The sequence below is a fragment of the Phodopus roborovskii genome, unplaced genomic scaffold (genome assembly GCF_943737965.1).
Source record: "Phodopus roborovskii unplaced genomic scaffold, PHOROB, whole genome shotgun sequence".
NCBI lineage: Eukaryota > Metazoa > Chordata > Mammalia > Rodentia > Cricetidae > Phodopus > Phodopus roborovskii.
In genome coordinates this window covers 102360-120337 of record NW_026125880.1, presented here as the reverse complement: position 1 = coordinate 120337, position 17978 = coordinate 102360, and the positions used below count along the sequence as shown (strand labels likewise).

General features: G+C 39.7%; 2 pseudogenes; both read left to right on the top strand.

Moving 5' to 3' along the window:
• The first annotated feature begins 784 nt into the window (after nucleotides 1-784).
• LOC127217895 (protein regulator of cytokinesis 1-like) lies at nucleotides 785-7904 on the top strand (annotated as a pseudogene).
• A 1281-nt stretch (nucleotides 7905-9185) lies between these two features.
• Nucleotides 9186-17978, top strand: LOC127217894 (transformer-2 protein homolog alpha-like; annotated as a pseudogene).

The window sequence follows — 17978 nt, the reverse complement described above, 5'->3', positions numbered from 1 at the left end:
AACATTAGGAACTTAGGCAATATAAAGGCTTCTTGGAATCTTTATTTTTTTTCAAGCCTTATAACCAGGCTTTGTTACTTCAGTTAGACAGGATATGTGCAGTAAAACACAAGGACATGAAATCTTATTCCCTTGTCCTGTTTGTGCAGAAGAGGAAGAGGAGATACTTTGTCCAGACCTGCCCCCAGCGGCTGACAGAGGGGTGGGCACTGGAGGGGCAGACATGCTTTCTCAGGGTGAAATGAGCCTGGGGCTGAGTAAGGGCTGCAACTTTGTATTTTCTTTAATTGCCCCTTTTGCTCCTTAGACACAGAACTTTTGAACATACACCATCCCTGCTTTCCTATCCACTGGTTATGCACATATTCATATTATCGTTCTCCATCCAGTTCCCATCAGGAAAAATACTTTACATTTAGTGCAGAATTAGAGGGACCCAAGATTTAGAGTAACCTATATTCTGGTGGCATAATGAGGATTCAGGTTTGGACTGACTGCTGGAAAATCTAAACTGTGTTTTGTGTAGTTTTTCTTTTTCCGTCGGAGAAAAAAATCAGGTCTGGGTGAGGAAATCCACATAATAATGCATTTCCCTGAAGATACTGCTCTGAGATGATACTCCGGGATGGAACCATAGTGGTGCAGAACACAGGCCATGTGGCATGTAGGACCAATCCCCTGGGGAGGAATTAAAACTAGAATCTAGCCTTTACCTTTGCCTGCTAGCGAGAATGCCTGAGTGGGTCTTCTGGAGAGCCCAGCATGGCAGAGCTGTTTGGCGGAAATGGGTATGGGGGCCCGCTTGTACGATGCTTTTCCACCTACCCTGGCTTAGTCTGGTAGCTTTCAATCATGTTTTCAACACACTAATCTTGATCTAAGATTACTTGATCTAAGATACTGTCTCTGCATAAGTGTAGTAAATGATTCTTTTTTAGAGGGTTCTGGGCTTAGAGAAGGAGGACGACATCAGACTGAGGCTGATGCTCTAAAAGGCTGGTTGGTCTGTGTCTGTCCTGCTCCTGGTGCCTGGAGGGACTTCGATCTCATTGACCTCATAATTGCATGTTTCCAGCATGCTCCTGCGTGTGGGAGTTGGAAGGTCTCAAGTCTTGACTGTTTGGAGTGTCAGCCATGACAAAAAGGTATGGGTCTCTAGAGGAGGAAGCCACTATAGAGATGCAGTCTGGTACCAGAATCTACAGCAAGATACAGCCAATTCATTCATGACATGATAATGCCATGTACAGCTTTGCACCTGGTAGATGACACTTGTGAGTTGCAATGTGGGTTCTGGGAATTGAACCTATATCCTCCAGAAGGGCATTCAATAGTCTTAATTTCTGAACCATCTCTCTAGCCTGTAATGGTATCTGTTAAGTTTAACCTTTCTTTGAGAGAGAAATATTTAGGGGCTTGGATAGGTAACTTAATAGGTAAAAGCATATGCAACTTCATGATATAAGCCTGAAGACCTGAGCTCAATCACCAGAACCCATCCATATAAGGTATAGAGCGAGAATTGAATCCATAATGTCTTCTTGTTCATGTTTCATTGCCCACAGCTGCAGTCAGGAGGAGCTGAGTACTGTGTGTAGTGAGTTTCAAGTGAAGCCATTTCAGGTGTGGCAGTACAGAGTGCTTGGGGACTGATTGGGGTCTAAGATAGAGGAATATGTTTTTAACTTAGCAATGCAAATGGAAAGCATTCTTGTAAGAGGAGGATACATATGAGAAATGTGAAAGGTAGTTAAGTTACCCTATTGATATGAAATAATTATCAAGCACTTCTTGCTGTATTTCAGATTTGTAGAGCATAATAATGTTTTAACTTTAAGGACAAGGGTGGCATGGATCTTTGTTTAAAAGGGCGGGGGGTAGGGAGACATTGCAGAAATGGGTTAATTGGTAATGTCCTCCCCTCAAGTGCATGAGAACCTGAATTCAGTCCTCATACACCTTGCAAAATAAGCCAGATTGCCGGGCCATGCTTTATGCCTTTAACCCCAGCATTTGGCAGGCAGAGGCAGGCAGATCTGAAGGTCAGCCTGGTCTACAGAGTGAGTTTCAAAACAGCCAGGGAAACCTTGTCTCAAGGGAAAAAATCATAATGGTGGCATATTCTTGTAACCTCAGCATTGGTAGGGCAAAGAAAGGTGAATATTGGAAGCTTAAGCATCAAACCAATGACAGACCATGTCTTCAAAATACCTAAAAACAAGATAGCAGCCGGAGAAAAGGTTGAACAGTTGAGAGCATTTGCTGCTCTTGCATAGGAGCTGGTTTCAGTTACCAGCACATGTGGTTGCTCACAACTGTCCTGGGAATCGAGCACCCTTTTATGACTTCACTGGGCAGCAGGTTCACATGCAGCACACTTAAATTCATTCAGGAGAGAAGCTCATACTCTTGTAAGTTAGTCTTTAGAACAAAAAGCAATGTAGACAGTATCACCCAAAAGTTGGTCTCTGTCCTCTGTCCATATATCTTTTTTTCTTCACATATATGTCTGTGCTACCATCCAGCCCCACAGAATACAGTGGGTACATAAGAGGCAAGGATACCTAATGATACAAAGAGGAAGTACCAGACAAACTTCAACCTTTGTGGCTCTTGTAATAATCAAAAGCTACATACCACTGAACCGTCCAGAATGGTTCTGAAAAGTTGGGACACATAGGGAGCTTTGAAAGATAATGATGACTGGATCTCATGTTCCAATTACTATTACAGGAAAAGCTTACTACCTGTGTCTATAAATGGAGAAAGTCTGGCAATCAGACTTCCTTTGAAGGGTAAGGATAATTGATCCCTGGCAGGGAACAGCATTCAAGCAGATCGTGACATTAGAGCAGTTTCCTTAAATTAACATAAATGATGTAGATTTGATACAAAAAGTTTCTCTTTTTTCTTAAACATTCAATATTAAATTGGGTACATGAGAAGTTGGCAGTACACTGGTACATCTGTCTTCCTTGAATGTATGGAAAGTTTTTAATAATGCTAAGTGAAACTATGTTTGTACAACATATAATTAATACTCACTCTATTCCCTTTTTTATCCACTGGGAATAGAGCAGGATCTACTAAATTGGTTGTTATTGGTAAAGAGGTGTTCATAGGATTATTATTGTAAGTATTCAGTTAATAAGAACTAGATATACCATCTTCTAGATAACCAAAGTAAGCTTTCTGGTCCTTGCACAACTCTTCAAAAGTATTCTGGCACATAAAACAGTCAGCTGTAATAAAATAGATTTGGATTTGTGGGAGCATAAAATGAGGACATTTTGCCAAATTAATGATTTCAGTTTTGCAAGATGAAATGAGTTCTAAAGGTAGTGGTCATGATGATTACGCTACTATATTTACAATTGCTTCTTAGCTTAGATTACATTATAAAAAAACCCATCATACCTTTTAGAGAATTGTACAGTTGATCCAATTCAGTTACTGAAAAGTGTAGCTGATACTTGGTTATGGTACATATGCAAAAAACACAGCCTAGTGTTGGGCACCATCATGTCCAACCTGTGGATTAATTCAATACTCTAATCTAATCTAACTGTGGATGCAATTCAGTAGTGAAAGCTTGGCCAGCATGATGTCCTAGTTTTACCCTCAAGTCAAAAATAAAAGAAGAGATCAAACCAGTAAGATGCTATCAGTGGATAAAGTGTAAAAGCCTGGTGACCTGAGTTCAATCTCCAGAACCCATATGCAAATGAGCAGAAATGCCAGGCTGTGGTGATATGCACGCTCTTCATCCAGCACTCAGGAGACAGAGGCATATGGATCTCTGTGAGTTCGAGGCCAGCCTGGTCTATAGAGTGAGTTTCAGGACAACCTACAAATCCACAGAGAAACTTTCTAAAAAAAAAAAAAAAAAATAGAATGAGTGTAAAGAATCAACTCCATAACTCTGTCCCATGACTATCATATGTATGGCATGGCATGGCAAAGTGCATGTTCCCCTACTATACACAAATAGCAGTAATAATATTAAATTTATAAAACTATTCAATTTTTAAAAAAATTATAAAATCTTAAAACATGAGATCTTTATTGTTAGAGGTGATTTTCTTTTCTTTTCTTTTTTGTATTTGAATTTGTTGTGGGTGTGTGGTTGTTCACATGCCGTCAGCATGTAGAGGTCAGGGAACAAGTTGCTTGAGTTGGATTTACTCTTCTACTGTGTGGGTTCTGGAAATCAAACTCAGATTGTCAGGCTTGACAACAAGCCTTTACCCTCCAAGTGACAGTCCTGTTCTCAGGTATGAACTGTGTATGTCAGTGTATTTTCACAGTGTCAAAAATTTGTACATACCTGATTGTTGTTTGCTGTAATAGTGAAGGTCTGTAATCTCAGCATGTGGAAACCTGAGCCAGGAAGATCTAAAGTTCAAGGCCAGTGAGACCATCTTAAATGTATTTCATAGTTTGTATTAGTACTGCATTGAAAGTGAAAAACTGGCTGTGTTTATACTTGCAGTATAGAGTCTGCTGAGTACATATTGCTTTTGTTCCATGAAGATGAAAAATCATGAAGTTTATTGCTAAGTTGGAGACTATCTGTATTTAATACCAGTACACTATACACTTAAAAATGGCAAAGATGTTAAATACAGGGCAATAATCTTTAGGAGTATTTTACTATAGTAAAAATTGGAAAAGGAAGTTGGGCATGGTGACCAATACCTGTAATCTCAGTGCCTGAAACAGAGATTGGAGGATCAGGACTCTGAAGTCTTTCTTAGCCATATCATACAAGTCAAGCAATAAATAAGGTCCTATTTGCCTTTCCTTGCTAGAAATCCAAGGTGATCCTCTTTATATCATCTTTTAGTTGGCTATAAGCTAAGTTTTTTTTTTCTGTTTGACAGGTTTTCTGGCTATTTTGGAACTCACTTTGTAGACCAGGTTGGCCTTGAATTCACAGATATCCCCTGCCCCTCTGCCTCCTAAGTGCTAGAATTAAAAGTGTGTGCCACCATCCCAGGCTTAAACTGTCTTGTTTGTAAATTTAAATATTTGTCATTCATATTCTCTCCTAGATTCCTTCCCATCCTTGAACCTAACTATAGTCATATCTTATTTAATACAGGAAGAAAAAGAGACAACTCTTTGACTAGAAAAAGATTTGCACACTCAAGTAGAATTTCTCAGAAAACAGAAAAAGGAGAGAAATCAGAAACTTAAGCTACTGCAAGAACAAGATCACTAACTCTGTAAAATTCTTTGTATGCTTATGCATGATGTGGATAGTGCCTCTGTCCCCATGTTAGAAGAGCTGAACCTGTTCCAACAACATGTGGCAACTTTGAGGGAAACAAAGGTATGCTGCCTACATACATTCTCCACTAAAACTTCACTGGGCTTCTAGGTATCTTATAATAATTTCACTTATTTTAAGAACAAGGCATGAGGAGTTTGTCAATATCAATAAACAAATCATATTTTATTTGAAGGATTGTAACACACTCCTGATACAAGATTTGAAATAGATGTAGTGTGTGAAGTTCAAAGTGTCTTTCCTTTATCATTGGAGAACATTGAAGCACAACAGAAGTTGCTACAGCAGGGAATATGTGCTCAAATTATAGTTTAATAACTCATTAATATTTATCAGTTTGAAAAAACTGACAGCTTTTGCCTTAGTTCTAAATAAAGTGGCAGTGTGAATTAAGGGAGGCAAAGGCAGGCATCTCTTGAGTTTGAGGCCAGCCTTGTCATCAGAATGAGTTTGAGGACAGCCAGGGCTACACAGAGAAATCCTGTCTTGAACAAACAAACAAAAAAGGGAAGTGGAGGCAGATACTAAGTGAAGACCAAAAAAAATCAAAGAACAATGTGTAATATATCTGTTTGTTTAGTATGTGGTGTGTCTGTGTGTGTGTGTGTGTGTCAGAGAGAGAGAGACAGAGACAGAGAGAGAGCATGTGTCAAAGGTCAATTCAATTCCAAGTGTCTTTACTATATCCATTTTATTGATTAAGTTCTCATTGGGACTATTGCTCACTTCTTAAGGTAGTCTTGTCAGCCACTGAGTCTTACAGATCTGTCTCACTTTTCCAGTGCTAAGATTTAGTGGGATTTTCTTTTCAGACTTGTTTGGAACCATCAGTCCCCAAATAATGACACATAGACTTCTTAATTATGAAAGCTGCTTGACCTTTAACTTAACCTTGTTCCCAAATACTTCCTATAACTAAACCTATTTCTATTAGTCTATGATCTGCCATTCTGTATGCCCAGCTCCCTCCATGTCTTCCTGGCATTTTCCACCCCCCCCCCGAGTTTTTCTCTCTGCCCACAGTCCTACCTAACCTTTCCTTTTGAGCTATTGGCCATTCAGTTTTTTTTTTTTTTTATTAAAACAATGAGGTACCATAGGCAGGCACATTTACACATAGTGATCAAACATCCCACAACATTAAGATTTCCAGCATTCCCTTCCAGACTCAGCATTGTGCTTATTGTTTGAGTGGCAAATACTTTATTGACTAAACCTCTATTTTGCTTTTTTAGTGATAGAGGCTGAACTCAAATCTTGTAGTATCAGGAATCATAGGCCCTAGCCAATGATTCCTAATCATAGTCCAGACCCTCTTTTTATTTAGGAAAAAATCTAAACCATTTGTGTGAATAAGAAATGTAATAAATATTCTTAGAACTGTAATTGACATTTCACATGAAATAGCATTAGTCATTTTAGCTATCCTAATGATTAATTATAATAAAAAAAATAAAATTTTAATCCTCAGCTGGGCATGGTGGCACATGCCTTTAAACCCAGCACTCAAGAGGCAAAAGCATGAATCTCAATGAATTCCAGGCCAGTCCAGGTTACATAATGAGGCCCTGTCTTAAAACACAACAATGGACTGGAGAGTTGACTAAAAGTTTAAGAGCAATGACTGTACTTCCAGAGGTTCTGAGTTAAACTTCCACCAACCACATGGTAGCTCACAACCATCTATAATGAGATCTGGTGCCCTCTACTTTTGTACAAACATACATTCAGGTAGAACACTACATATAATAAATAACTCTTAAAACAAAACAAAACAACAAAACAAGTAAAAATTTGTATTCTCTAAAGTCTGATATCCTATGGCAATGACAGCATTATAGTGTATGTTTAGATGGCATGAACACAAGTCTCTCAGCACTCAATGAAGAAGTGTGATAACACACACGTAAACTATAATCCGAGCACTCAGGAAGCTAAGTAATAGTCAACATGTGCCACACAGAGAAGATATAAATATAAATATAAATGGATCTTATGAAAGTGCTTTCTCTTCCCATGGGCCCAAACATTTTCATTTGAGAGAATAGAAGGCTAACTTTCATGATTTTGGTGTAACCACTGCCTTTCCTTGTTATAGCTGGAAAGTAAAAAAATCAAAACATGAAGAAGAGTGTGAAGGGCTCTGTGCTCAAACCTGAAAGCTCTGGGATGGGTTACAAATACCTGAAGAAGAGAGAGAACCTGTGGCTACAATTATGACTAGATCAAAATGTGGTATGAAAACCAATGGGTGCTGGGTAAATAGTGCTCTCTGAGCTTTTCTGGGTCCAGTCCAAGGTCCTACTACCTACTGTCTTGGGCCAGCAAAGAAAAGTTCTATTTTGGCACATTTTTGGGTACATACCTTAGACTTCTGGCTTTTATAATGTTATAAGATATGTTGATTTACTTCTACAGCTTCATGTGGTAATTTTATTCAAACATGGAAAGGTAAAGAAGTGAATATGAAAGGATGGCTTAGAAGAATTGAGAAATGCAAAACATAAAGCAAGTGATTGACACAGTTCAAGTAGAACTGGCTCAGTTGTGGGACCAGCGTTTTTATAGCCAGGAACAGAGATATACTTTTATCCCTTATATTTCTGGTTAGTACAGACGTGGTGATCTTCATGTGGCTGCTCTCATGGGGTTTTTACAAGCTCAGACACTCACCAGGAAGTTCTATATTTCTACTTCTGAGTAGATGGAGACAAGCCTTAAAAATATTCCCTTACTCAGTTTTCATGTTATAAGAAAAGGGCACTAAGCCGTGTGGTGGTGGTGCACACCTTTAATCTCAGCACTCAGGAGCCAGAGGCAGGTGGAACTCTGTGAATTCAAGGCATAAAGGAAGGGTTTGAAAAAAAGGAAAGACAACACATTTTGGAGAATGTCTATCAATTTTTACTATTTTACTCCATTCCAACTAATGTGGCTTGCTTTCATTCCTCTTTCCATTTCTCTTGTTTAAAGATTATTTTTGCTTTATTCCTATGTCATTTTTTTTAGACAGGTTTTCTCTGTAGATTTGGAGATTGTCCTGTTCCTATGTCATTTTAAATTATAGGATAAAAAACTTTTCATGATGTAGGGTTAATTACTTAAAATACCAAACACAAGAACAATGGTTCTGGACCTTCCAAATGCAAGGTGTCTTGGATAGCGTTGGGTCTCTCCTGACTTCTATGCCATCCACTGTTCCTCTGTCTTCACATCATCTTTCCTATGTGTCCTAATTACTATTAGTCCTGTTCATTTTGGACCTGCCCTAATGACCATAGTTGAATCCACTTACCCTTTTTAAAATTTTTGTTAATTTATTAAGTTACATTCCAATCCCAGTTCCCACTCCCTCTTCTCTTCTGTCTCCCCACACTCCCCTATCCTCCTATCTGCTCCATGGAGAGGGTAAGGCCTCCCCTAGGAAGTCTACTAAGTGCGTCCCATACCTTGATGAGGCAGGACCAAGGCACCTCTCCACCCCCACACCCATGTGTCTAGACTGAGCATGGGCTCCACTAAGTTAGTTTGTGCAGTAGTGTTAGACTTGGACCCTCTCTCAGTGGCCTCATATATTGTCCCAGTCACACCATTATTAGCTATATTAAAGGAGTCTAGTTTGGTCTTATGCACATTCCCCATTTGTCAGACCTGAGTCAGTGATCTCTCATTAACTCAGGTCTGTTGATCTTGTGGGTTTCCCTATCATGATCTTGACTCCTTTGTTCATATTATCACTCTACCCTCACTGAGAACTTGACCCATTGGTTAGTTGAGGATTTCTGCATCTGCTTCCATCTGTGTTGTGCCCAAGTCATGAGGATCCCCAAAGACCACAAGGGAAAGACAGACCTGCTAATGTAAATGCATAAGGTTTATTGTTCATCCAACCATGACAGGGAATTCGTCTAGCCAGATGATGCAGCAGCCACCAGAGGAAGCAAGTTCCTTGTCTACTGTCAGGTTTTTAAAGGCAAAAATTTACAACATTACATCAGTAGATACGGGTTAGTTTCTGATTGATAGATATTTGGGGAACAATCAGGGGAATTTTTCAAAGTCATATTTTGGCATGAAATAACTGTGTACCAATTATTCTCATTGGTCAGTGCTGAGAGGGAACATTCTATGGTTTCCATGGTTTTGTCTTTTTACTGCAGGTGGCCTATTCATAGATAATAATAATTTTCAGAATTGTATTCTGGAGACTACAGGGGAGGGTTTGGTGTTCCCTGGGGTTTCTTTTGTGGCCAAACAGTTTCCAGGAACCAAGAATCTAGGAGGTTTGGTGGTGGTGGTGGTGGTGGTGGTGGTAGATCAGGTCTGGAGTTTCTTTGTGTTCAGTTTTAGCCCTAAGCTCCAGGCCAGGGGATCTGGAGTTTCTTTGTGTCATATGCTGAGTCAGAGGCCTACATATCTTTTCTGTAGACTGTGAGGGCTGATAAAGTAGGTGGCTGAATGAGGGTCTAGTCCCTTTATTAGTTTACCCCCATCATCTGTTTCTGGAAGAGGGTTCAAGCTTCTCTGGGCTTATAGATCGTAGGCTAGGTATCTTTTGCTCTATGTCTGGTATCCACTTATGAGTGAATACACACTATATTTGCCTTTCTGGTTTTGGTGAACCTACTTACCTTAAAGACTGTCTTCAGATAATAACAATGAGGTATGGGATCAGGATAAACGAATAGGCCGAATAGATGTTTATTCAGGTACTAGGGTTAAGACTTCACAGTAAATTATAGGATGACATTTACACCTATAGCATAAGGCAAACTTTTACAAAAGTGCTGTGTACCTTATTGCTTTCTATTTAGTAATAGTACTAAATAGCTTTTATTGACTTCTATCTGGTAGTATTCAATGGTATTTATTTATTCATGTCATTGTCCAATAGCCCTATAGGTTAATGTTATTTCCATGTGTAGTGATGAGAACTGAGATATTAAGAAATTTAACTTATCCACCTTTACTGCTAGTTAAGAGTTTGACTCCATATTTAAACCCGGGTATTGTGTGCGGTTGGTTCCATAGTCCTGTTCATGATACATCCTGTCTAGATAATGTTGATATTCCCAGTGCTTCTTCCAATTTCAGACCAGGTCCTTGCTTATTGTTCTTTATAGTGTGTATGTGTCTAAATGAACTCTCAGTTGGTTTCCATTCACTCATCCTGTGGGTTCAGCTATCAGAAGGGTGATGACAATGGAAAGAGTCTATCTTAATTATTTCATTTAAGATTAACACCAAAGGTTTGAGATAAATAACATGTGTTTTGTTTCTGGTTCAGATCGTAGAGGAATTGAAAGCATGAATTAAAAAGTAGGAACAAGAGCAATCAATGGCATTTGTGGTGAATTCATGGAGTATGTGATAGAACAAACGGAATTACATCAATTAGAGAAAGAAAGATACAATCAGGAAAGAGTAAGTTGTGCACACAAATTAGAAAAAGAGGCAAGCAATTAGTGGTCCTGTGCTTCTTCCAGGGATCAGGGTTTATTGAAGGTTGCTACAGTTCCATCTACCTCAGCCAGCAAAGATTTTTACCTGGGTTCTAGTTCTGCTGTCTTACTGGGCATATCATTATTTCATTCAGTACTAGAGACAGAGAGAGATGTTCTGTGGCAGTACTCCCCTGAAACCTAGCAAGAGACCAAGACTGACTTGCAAGAAGCCTGATAAAATACACATGGTAAATCTTTGGGCTGTTGCTGTTTATGAGGGTACAAGGAAGCTAGAATTCTTTTTTCCTGGTTCTGCTGTCTTACTGGGGTGAGGTTGAGAACTAGATAAAAAATTTGTGGGTGATAGAGTCAAATAAGAAATGCAGCCAGATGTTGGTGCTGCAAGCCTTCAATCCCAGCATTCTGGAGGCAGAGGCAGGCTGATCTTTGTGAGTTTGACACCAGCCTGGTCTACAGAGCTTCATCCAGGACAGGCTCCAAAGCAATACAGAGAAACCCTGTCTTAGAAAAGAAAAGAGAAGAAAACAAAACAAAAACAAAAACAAAAGCAAAAGAAGAAGAAGAAATGATGATATATTAGGCCATTTTGCCTGACTGAGCATACAAGCTAGAGGGAGTGGAGCACAGCAGCCACTATTGCCATAGCCTTCCTCCTCCCACAGTAAAATAGCTAGGTGACTAGGCCTTTGACCCTCCAGCCAAGACTTGTCTCTTACTTAGTTCTCAGGAATTCCTGGCTGCCATGAATGTGAGGTAGAGGAGAAGAATTTCGAGGGCAGATTTGCTGGAAGTGGAACCCAGAGATTAGGCATGCTAGGTGAGTGCTCTACAACTCCATTTTCTTAAAATAATTTAGTGTTTAAATATAGAACTTATTGAGAAGATATCTCATCTGATACACTCACTTTTTCTTCAGGGTTAATGCTCATGAGGAAATTGACGAGTTGTTTTTCCAAGAATGTTGAAGATAAATCAAGATAAAGGAAGGCTGAAGGATCAGAAAATTAGTATTGGATGGGAGAAAAAAATTGAACAGAAGATTGGTTAGCTAGAATCACTTTCATATTTTTAAAGCTATTTTGAATTGTAGAAGAATACACGAAGTATGAAAAATGCAATGAAGAATGAAGAGAAGTAGAAAGCAAGGGTGAAGTAGAATGAATAGGTCCTTGGTTAAGTAAACGAGTCACTCTCTCAGTCAAATCTCCAATGGAAACTCCTGTTCAAGTAAAATCAGAGAGCAGGTCAGGATCTCATTGTCCATCAAGGGTTTCCAAACATTCTTGATCAAGACCAAAATCCAGGTCAAGGTCAAGGAGGCATTGTCATACACACTACACTTGGTCCAGGTTCCATTCTCATAGGATATGATCTTGAAGTTGATCCTATACACCAGAGTATCATCCACAAAGAAGTCCAAGTCTTTCTCCAATGTCTAATCACAGAAGACATACAGGCACCAGGCAAATCCAGATTCCAACACTTGCCTGGAAGTGTTTGTTTGTACACATCAGAGAAAGGTCTTCATGAAATATTTTCTCGATACAGACTGTTGAATGGTGTGAATATGGTTTATGATCAGCGAACTGTGAGGACATATGTGCCCTGACATGAAGGGCAGTCAATGATGAACAAGGGTACATGTAGAAAAAAAAAGGAGGCAAGGGACATGAAGAATGGACAGCAAGCAATATTCTGAGGGACAGCAAGCCTCTGGGGAGGCTTATGTAGGACCGTGGGCAGGATGTGAGCAGGGTTTGCACATAGCCATGGCATGGGCCCTGGCACATAGGCAGAGTGATAAGGTCAGTAGAAGGAATGCCCTAAGGTGCCCTGAGCTATTCTTTAGCTGGCTGTGAAACCTCAGGCTTGTACCTTGGAATCTTCTGCTGAACATTCTGTTTATTTCTTAAGAGGCAGTAATTTTCTGTCTCAGAGAACTGGGGTTGTGAGGATGGTGATGTTCTCAATATCTTATCCTCTCTGGTATAATAATAGAGAAGAACAGCCGAGATGTTTCTCCAAGAGAACCTTAGGGCTGATGACTGCCTGTTTTGGGAGCATTTTGAGGGGTTCTCACCCGTACCCCTACTTTGAATATCTTTGGCAACCATCAAAGTCCCTGTCTTAGGGGGGTGGAACATCAGAACGGTGCTCATCTTTGGCAAGCCTCCAGTGGAGAGAGGTCCTCATTTTTTATGGGAGGGAGGCCTTTCTAGGTTTCCTGATGGGATTGCTCAAGGGTTTTGGTTTGAAGACTGTTTTGACCCAGGAAGGAAATATGCCTGTTTAAGTTAACTGGGAACTGGGAGTATTAGGCGAATGTTGCCTTTCCCCTCACACATGAAGAAATATACATAGAAATAAGCACATTGTTAGCAGGGGAAGAGATCTCAGGAGTTTACTGTATAAGGAGGGGTTACTAAGTAACCTAGCTGTATTCCTATATGCCCAAAATTCTACTTCTCAGGAAGTTGTGGAGGGGGAGAACGTAGATCAAGACTGACAGTAGCCAAGAAAAAAAACTAGCAATCTCTAAGGCTTATGCAATTCCTTTCTTTTTTTTCCCCAAGTAAGAAGTTGGGCTACTGACACTATCACACCACAAGTTGGAGCAGGAATCCTGATCTCCCTAGATGGATATGTGACATATATCCTGAAGCAAGCTAACCCAGCCTTCACAGGTAAGATTGCTGAGGCCTGCCTCTATGCCTTTTTGAAGAGGGTAGGGTTTTTCTGGCATCAAATTTCATGCAACCAGGTATACTCCCATGAAGCCCAGGATAGGCAATTTTGGCAGCCTCTTCATTGCACTCACACAAGGTGCACCTCCCTGGGAGATGTTTTAGTTTTATCAATAGCAGAAGAAGTCTTCCCTGGGCAGTGGCCCCCTTGGTCTTGGGTTGTCACCACAACTCCTTGAGGTCAAGCCTGTAATAGGATAGGCTTTGCACTTAGGGAATGTTAGGGAGTCCATCTGTTGGCAGATAAAGGCCCAAGGGCCTAAGGGAGGTGTAATTAAGAAGCCAGCAAGGGGTACTAAAAGGCTGAGAGCTACTTTTGGAACCAGCCTAGTTTCTGTTCTTGCTGTTTTCTTCTTTTTTCCAACCCTTCACTGACCTAGGCCATACTGTCTTTTGTCACTCCTGTGATGTGTATAGAAGTAATGTTCCTCCTTGAGTGCTGCACAAATTCCTCCATGTTGTGAAAGCAACAGGTCTAAGCCTTGCCTGTTCTGGAGAGAGGGTGGCAGAGAGGAAGTAATTATGCTCCCAAGATCTCAGGTCTGGTTTTCTTCTGTTCCATGCACCTCACCAAATGGTCTGGCAGCCAAGGGGATTTATTTTCTTCCTGAAAGAAAACACAAACACACCCTCGACTCCCCTTGATCCCTTTGCCCCCCCCCCCCTTGCCTCCATACTAGGACCGCATATTAGCCCTTTTCAAATGATCTTTGCATGTGACTTGAGTAAGTAGCTCATATTTTATCATGCAAGAATTTGTCTGGCACAGATTGCTTATGGGCATCCACATTTAAAAAATGTAAAACAAAGAGTGTATGATTTAATCCATCATGTGGAGACTAGGGGAATGACTGCCCTCTCTATAAGTTGTATTTTCAAGTAGCTATGAGCATGCTCCACAATTCCTTGCCTTTGAGTGTTATAAGGAATGCCTGTTATTTGTTTAATTTTTCTTTGGGCACAACATTGCTGAAATGTTTTACTAGCATATGCTGACCCATTGTCTGTATTTATTATAATTTTTTGGAACTCCCATGTAAGCAAAACATTTTAAACAGTGACTTATCATATGCTTAGTGGCTTCTCCAGTTTGTGCAGTAGCCATTAAGAAGCCTGATACGTATCAAATGCCACGTGCATATATTTAAATCTGCCAAATTCTGCAATATGAGTAAAATCCATTTATCATAAATGATGAGGAAGCAGTTATCCAGGATTTACTGCTATATTAGTTACAGGTAAGTGTTGTGGGCACACATCACATTGACAATTTATCTATCAGTCTCTGTAGTTAGACCAAACTGTTTTCTTAGACTATTACTGTGTGATTGCTAAGCTAATTTTACCTGAGATAAAGCGAACATTTTTGTCAGTCTATCAGCTGATTCATTATCTTCAGCCTGTGGGCTGTGAAGGTTTGAATGAGCTCTTATAAAGCACGGTGACTCTCTTTACAATGAATGGCACTCTGAATTTTCTCAAACAGTATTTTAACCTGATTATTACTAGTTCCAATGTACTGTCTCTAAAACTTGAAGAGCTCTGAAAACATAATGACTATTAATATATATGTTAGATGAATTATTTATTAGAAGCTGAAAAACTATTGCAACAGCTCGTAACTCAACTATCTGAGCTGAAGCTGGATCAGTCTGTACTGCATATTCTTTTCCATCAATAACATAAGTTGCTTTTCCATTAGAAGAACCATAAGGAGAAACTAACAGCATTTTATACAGGATTACTCCTTACAATTTTAGAGAACAAAAGGATGCATTAGCACAAATTATAACAGTCTATGAGATGGAAACTGATTATCAATTTTTCTCAAAAACTGAGTTAAAGCTGATGGACTAAAATTTTTAATTAATACAAGCTTAAAAACTTGGGCCCTAAATCTATACAGAGAAAGAGAACTTCTAATTGTAAAAGAAAATTAATTCCCTAAACCAGGAATTCCATGGCTGGCACCTGAGCCCACTCTCAGAGAAAGGGAGGTAACCCCCCCCAACCTAAATAAACATTCCTTTGCCCACAATTCCTGGTTGTAAAAGTTTTGAAATAACCAATCAGCTTGCTGTTTGGTATAGGGAAAATGCATTACTCTTGGTTTCCTGCCAAAATATCTCTTAGACTCCATATAATATTTTTGTACCATAGAAGTTATTGCTTTAAAGTAAGGATTTAACATTTTAGCTGGGGAAACAGGTAAATGCAACCACTACAATCGTCACCTTTGCCATAAGAAAGAAGTCAGACTATGTTGTAAGCCTCCCATGGTCTTGCATACTCAATATAGCATATCTGTTGATGCTGGATTGCATTCTCCAATTGTCAATGAACTGTCTACCCTCTATAGTTAGCTGTCTAGGTGAAATGGGATCATTTTCTCCTTTTAGAATATTGCTTAAATGTTTTAAATTGTCAGTAGATGAGTAGATTTTTTTTTTTAAGGATGGAACCATTAAATATTTCATAATAATCTTTGGAAATCATTTAATGATCACAAGTTATCTTTTTAAATTTCTAATCTTTGAGGCCTAATTTCTTTAGGATGTAACATACTGTCCCAAATACTTTTGAAAATTCTTTTTCTAATCTGACCTGCAAAGCTTTTGTTAGCTGACATGGTCTCATTTGCATCTTCACTGACACATTGCTAGTCCTCATACATTAAGCTCTTCTTTCTCAATTTCTTTTTTTATTAACCACAAAAAATAAGAATTTCTGTATTTTCTCCTTTGTTAAACTCTATTGAACCATCCATAGAAGCTTTTATGGCTCTCAGGCCATGTTGACTTTGGCCATTTCCTGCCAACACGTTCTGGGGGTCAGCCATGGGAGGCTCAGAATGACAACCCTTTCAATTAAGAGACTGACATGATGTCCCTTTTTATTATATCCCAAGCAATTCAAATAGTGCGTTAGGATTGACACATTCATAACCCCATTTCATCCATACATGTGTGGCCATACCATACATACAGAATATACATACATAGATACATACATCTTTTAGTTCTCCTTTTTCTAGGCCAAGATGTTTGTTGAAATAAAACATCCTTAATTGAAATATCTTCTAATGCAGCTCCTGTAGATAACCCTTGAATTATGAGCATCCAAAATCTGAACAAACCCCAATAAATTCATCTATGTCACCCCCTTTTTAAAATAAGGTCTTAAAACAGTTTCTGATGGGATGTATTAATTTTTTTTATATGGCAGCAGCTCCTAAGGCTTCAGGCCTCTAAGTCCAGGCATGCCTGAATTCCTCACATCCGTAGAGCTTCCTTGAGCCCCCCCCCAAAAAAACCAGATGTTTCTGAGAAATTGCTTGTCCCACCCATCACTTACCTCACTGTAAGATCTGCACTGATGCTTACCACCTCTTATAGTCCTTTCTTGTCAGCGGGTCACCAGAAAGAAAGCAACACCATCCCCTGTAGACACCCTGGAAAAATCCTTCTCTTTCTGTGAGTGGTGCTCCCCCCCCCATAAGTCTTCTGCCAGCCAACGTTGGGCACCAATTCTGCCCTGACCCATGGGACAGTCAATGATGAACCTGGGGATACCTAGAAGTTAATGGGGGGTCAAGGGGATACAAAGAATGGATGGCAACACAATATCCTCTGATCAAGCTGACAAATATTATTTTCTCAGGGGAGGCTTATATAGGAGCATGGGCAGTATGTGAGAAGGGTTTGCATATAGCCATGACATGGGTACTGTGATATAGGCAGAGTGAGAAGGTCAGTAGAAGGAATGCCCTAAGGTATTTAGCTAATCTATAATTGGCTGTAAATTGCAGCAGGGGAGATAGCCCTGAGCTATTCTTTAGCTGGCTGTGAAACCTCAAGCTTGTACCTTGGAGTGTTCTGCTGAAAATTCTGTTTATTTCTTAAGATGCAGTAATTTTCTATCTCAGAGACCTGGGGTTGTGAGGATGGTGATGGTCCCCAACACATGTGAACTTGCTTTTGTGTTTTTTCAGAGCATAGAGGACTCTAAGAAGGCTATGGACATGACAAATGGGATGGAGCTGGAAGGTAGCAGAATTTATGTGGATTGTTATATCACCAAGAGGGCACACATGCCTACACCAGGGATTTACATGGGCAGACCAACATATGATGGTGGTAGAGGAGAAAGCAGTGGTGGTAGATGATGAGATTATTATTTTTTTTTCAAGACAGGTTTTCTGTGTGGCTTTGGAGGCTGTCCTGGATCTAGCTTTTGTAGACCAGGCTGGTCTCAAACTCAGAGATCTGCCTACCTCTGCTCCCAAGTGCTGGGATTAAAGGCCATGGTGGTGACAATGCCTGGTGATAGCGAGATTCTTACAATGATAGATGGGTATGAGCAAGGCTATGATAGATATGAAGATTATATTTACAAGTGCAGAAGAAGGTTTCCTTCCCCTTATTACAGTAGCTACAGGTCACAGTCAAGATCTCCTACAGCCCAAGACACTATTGA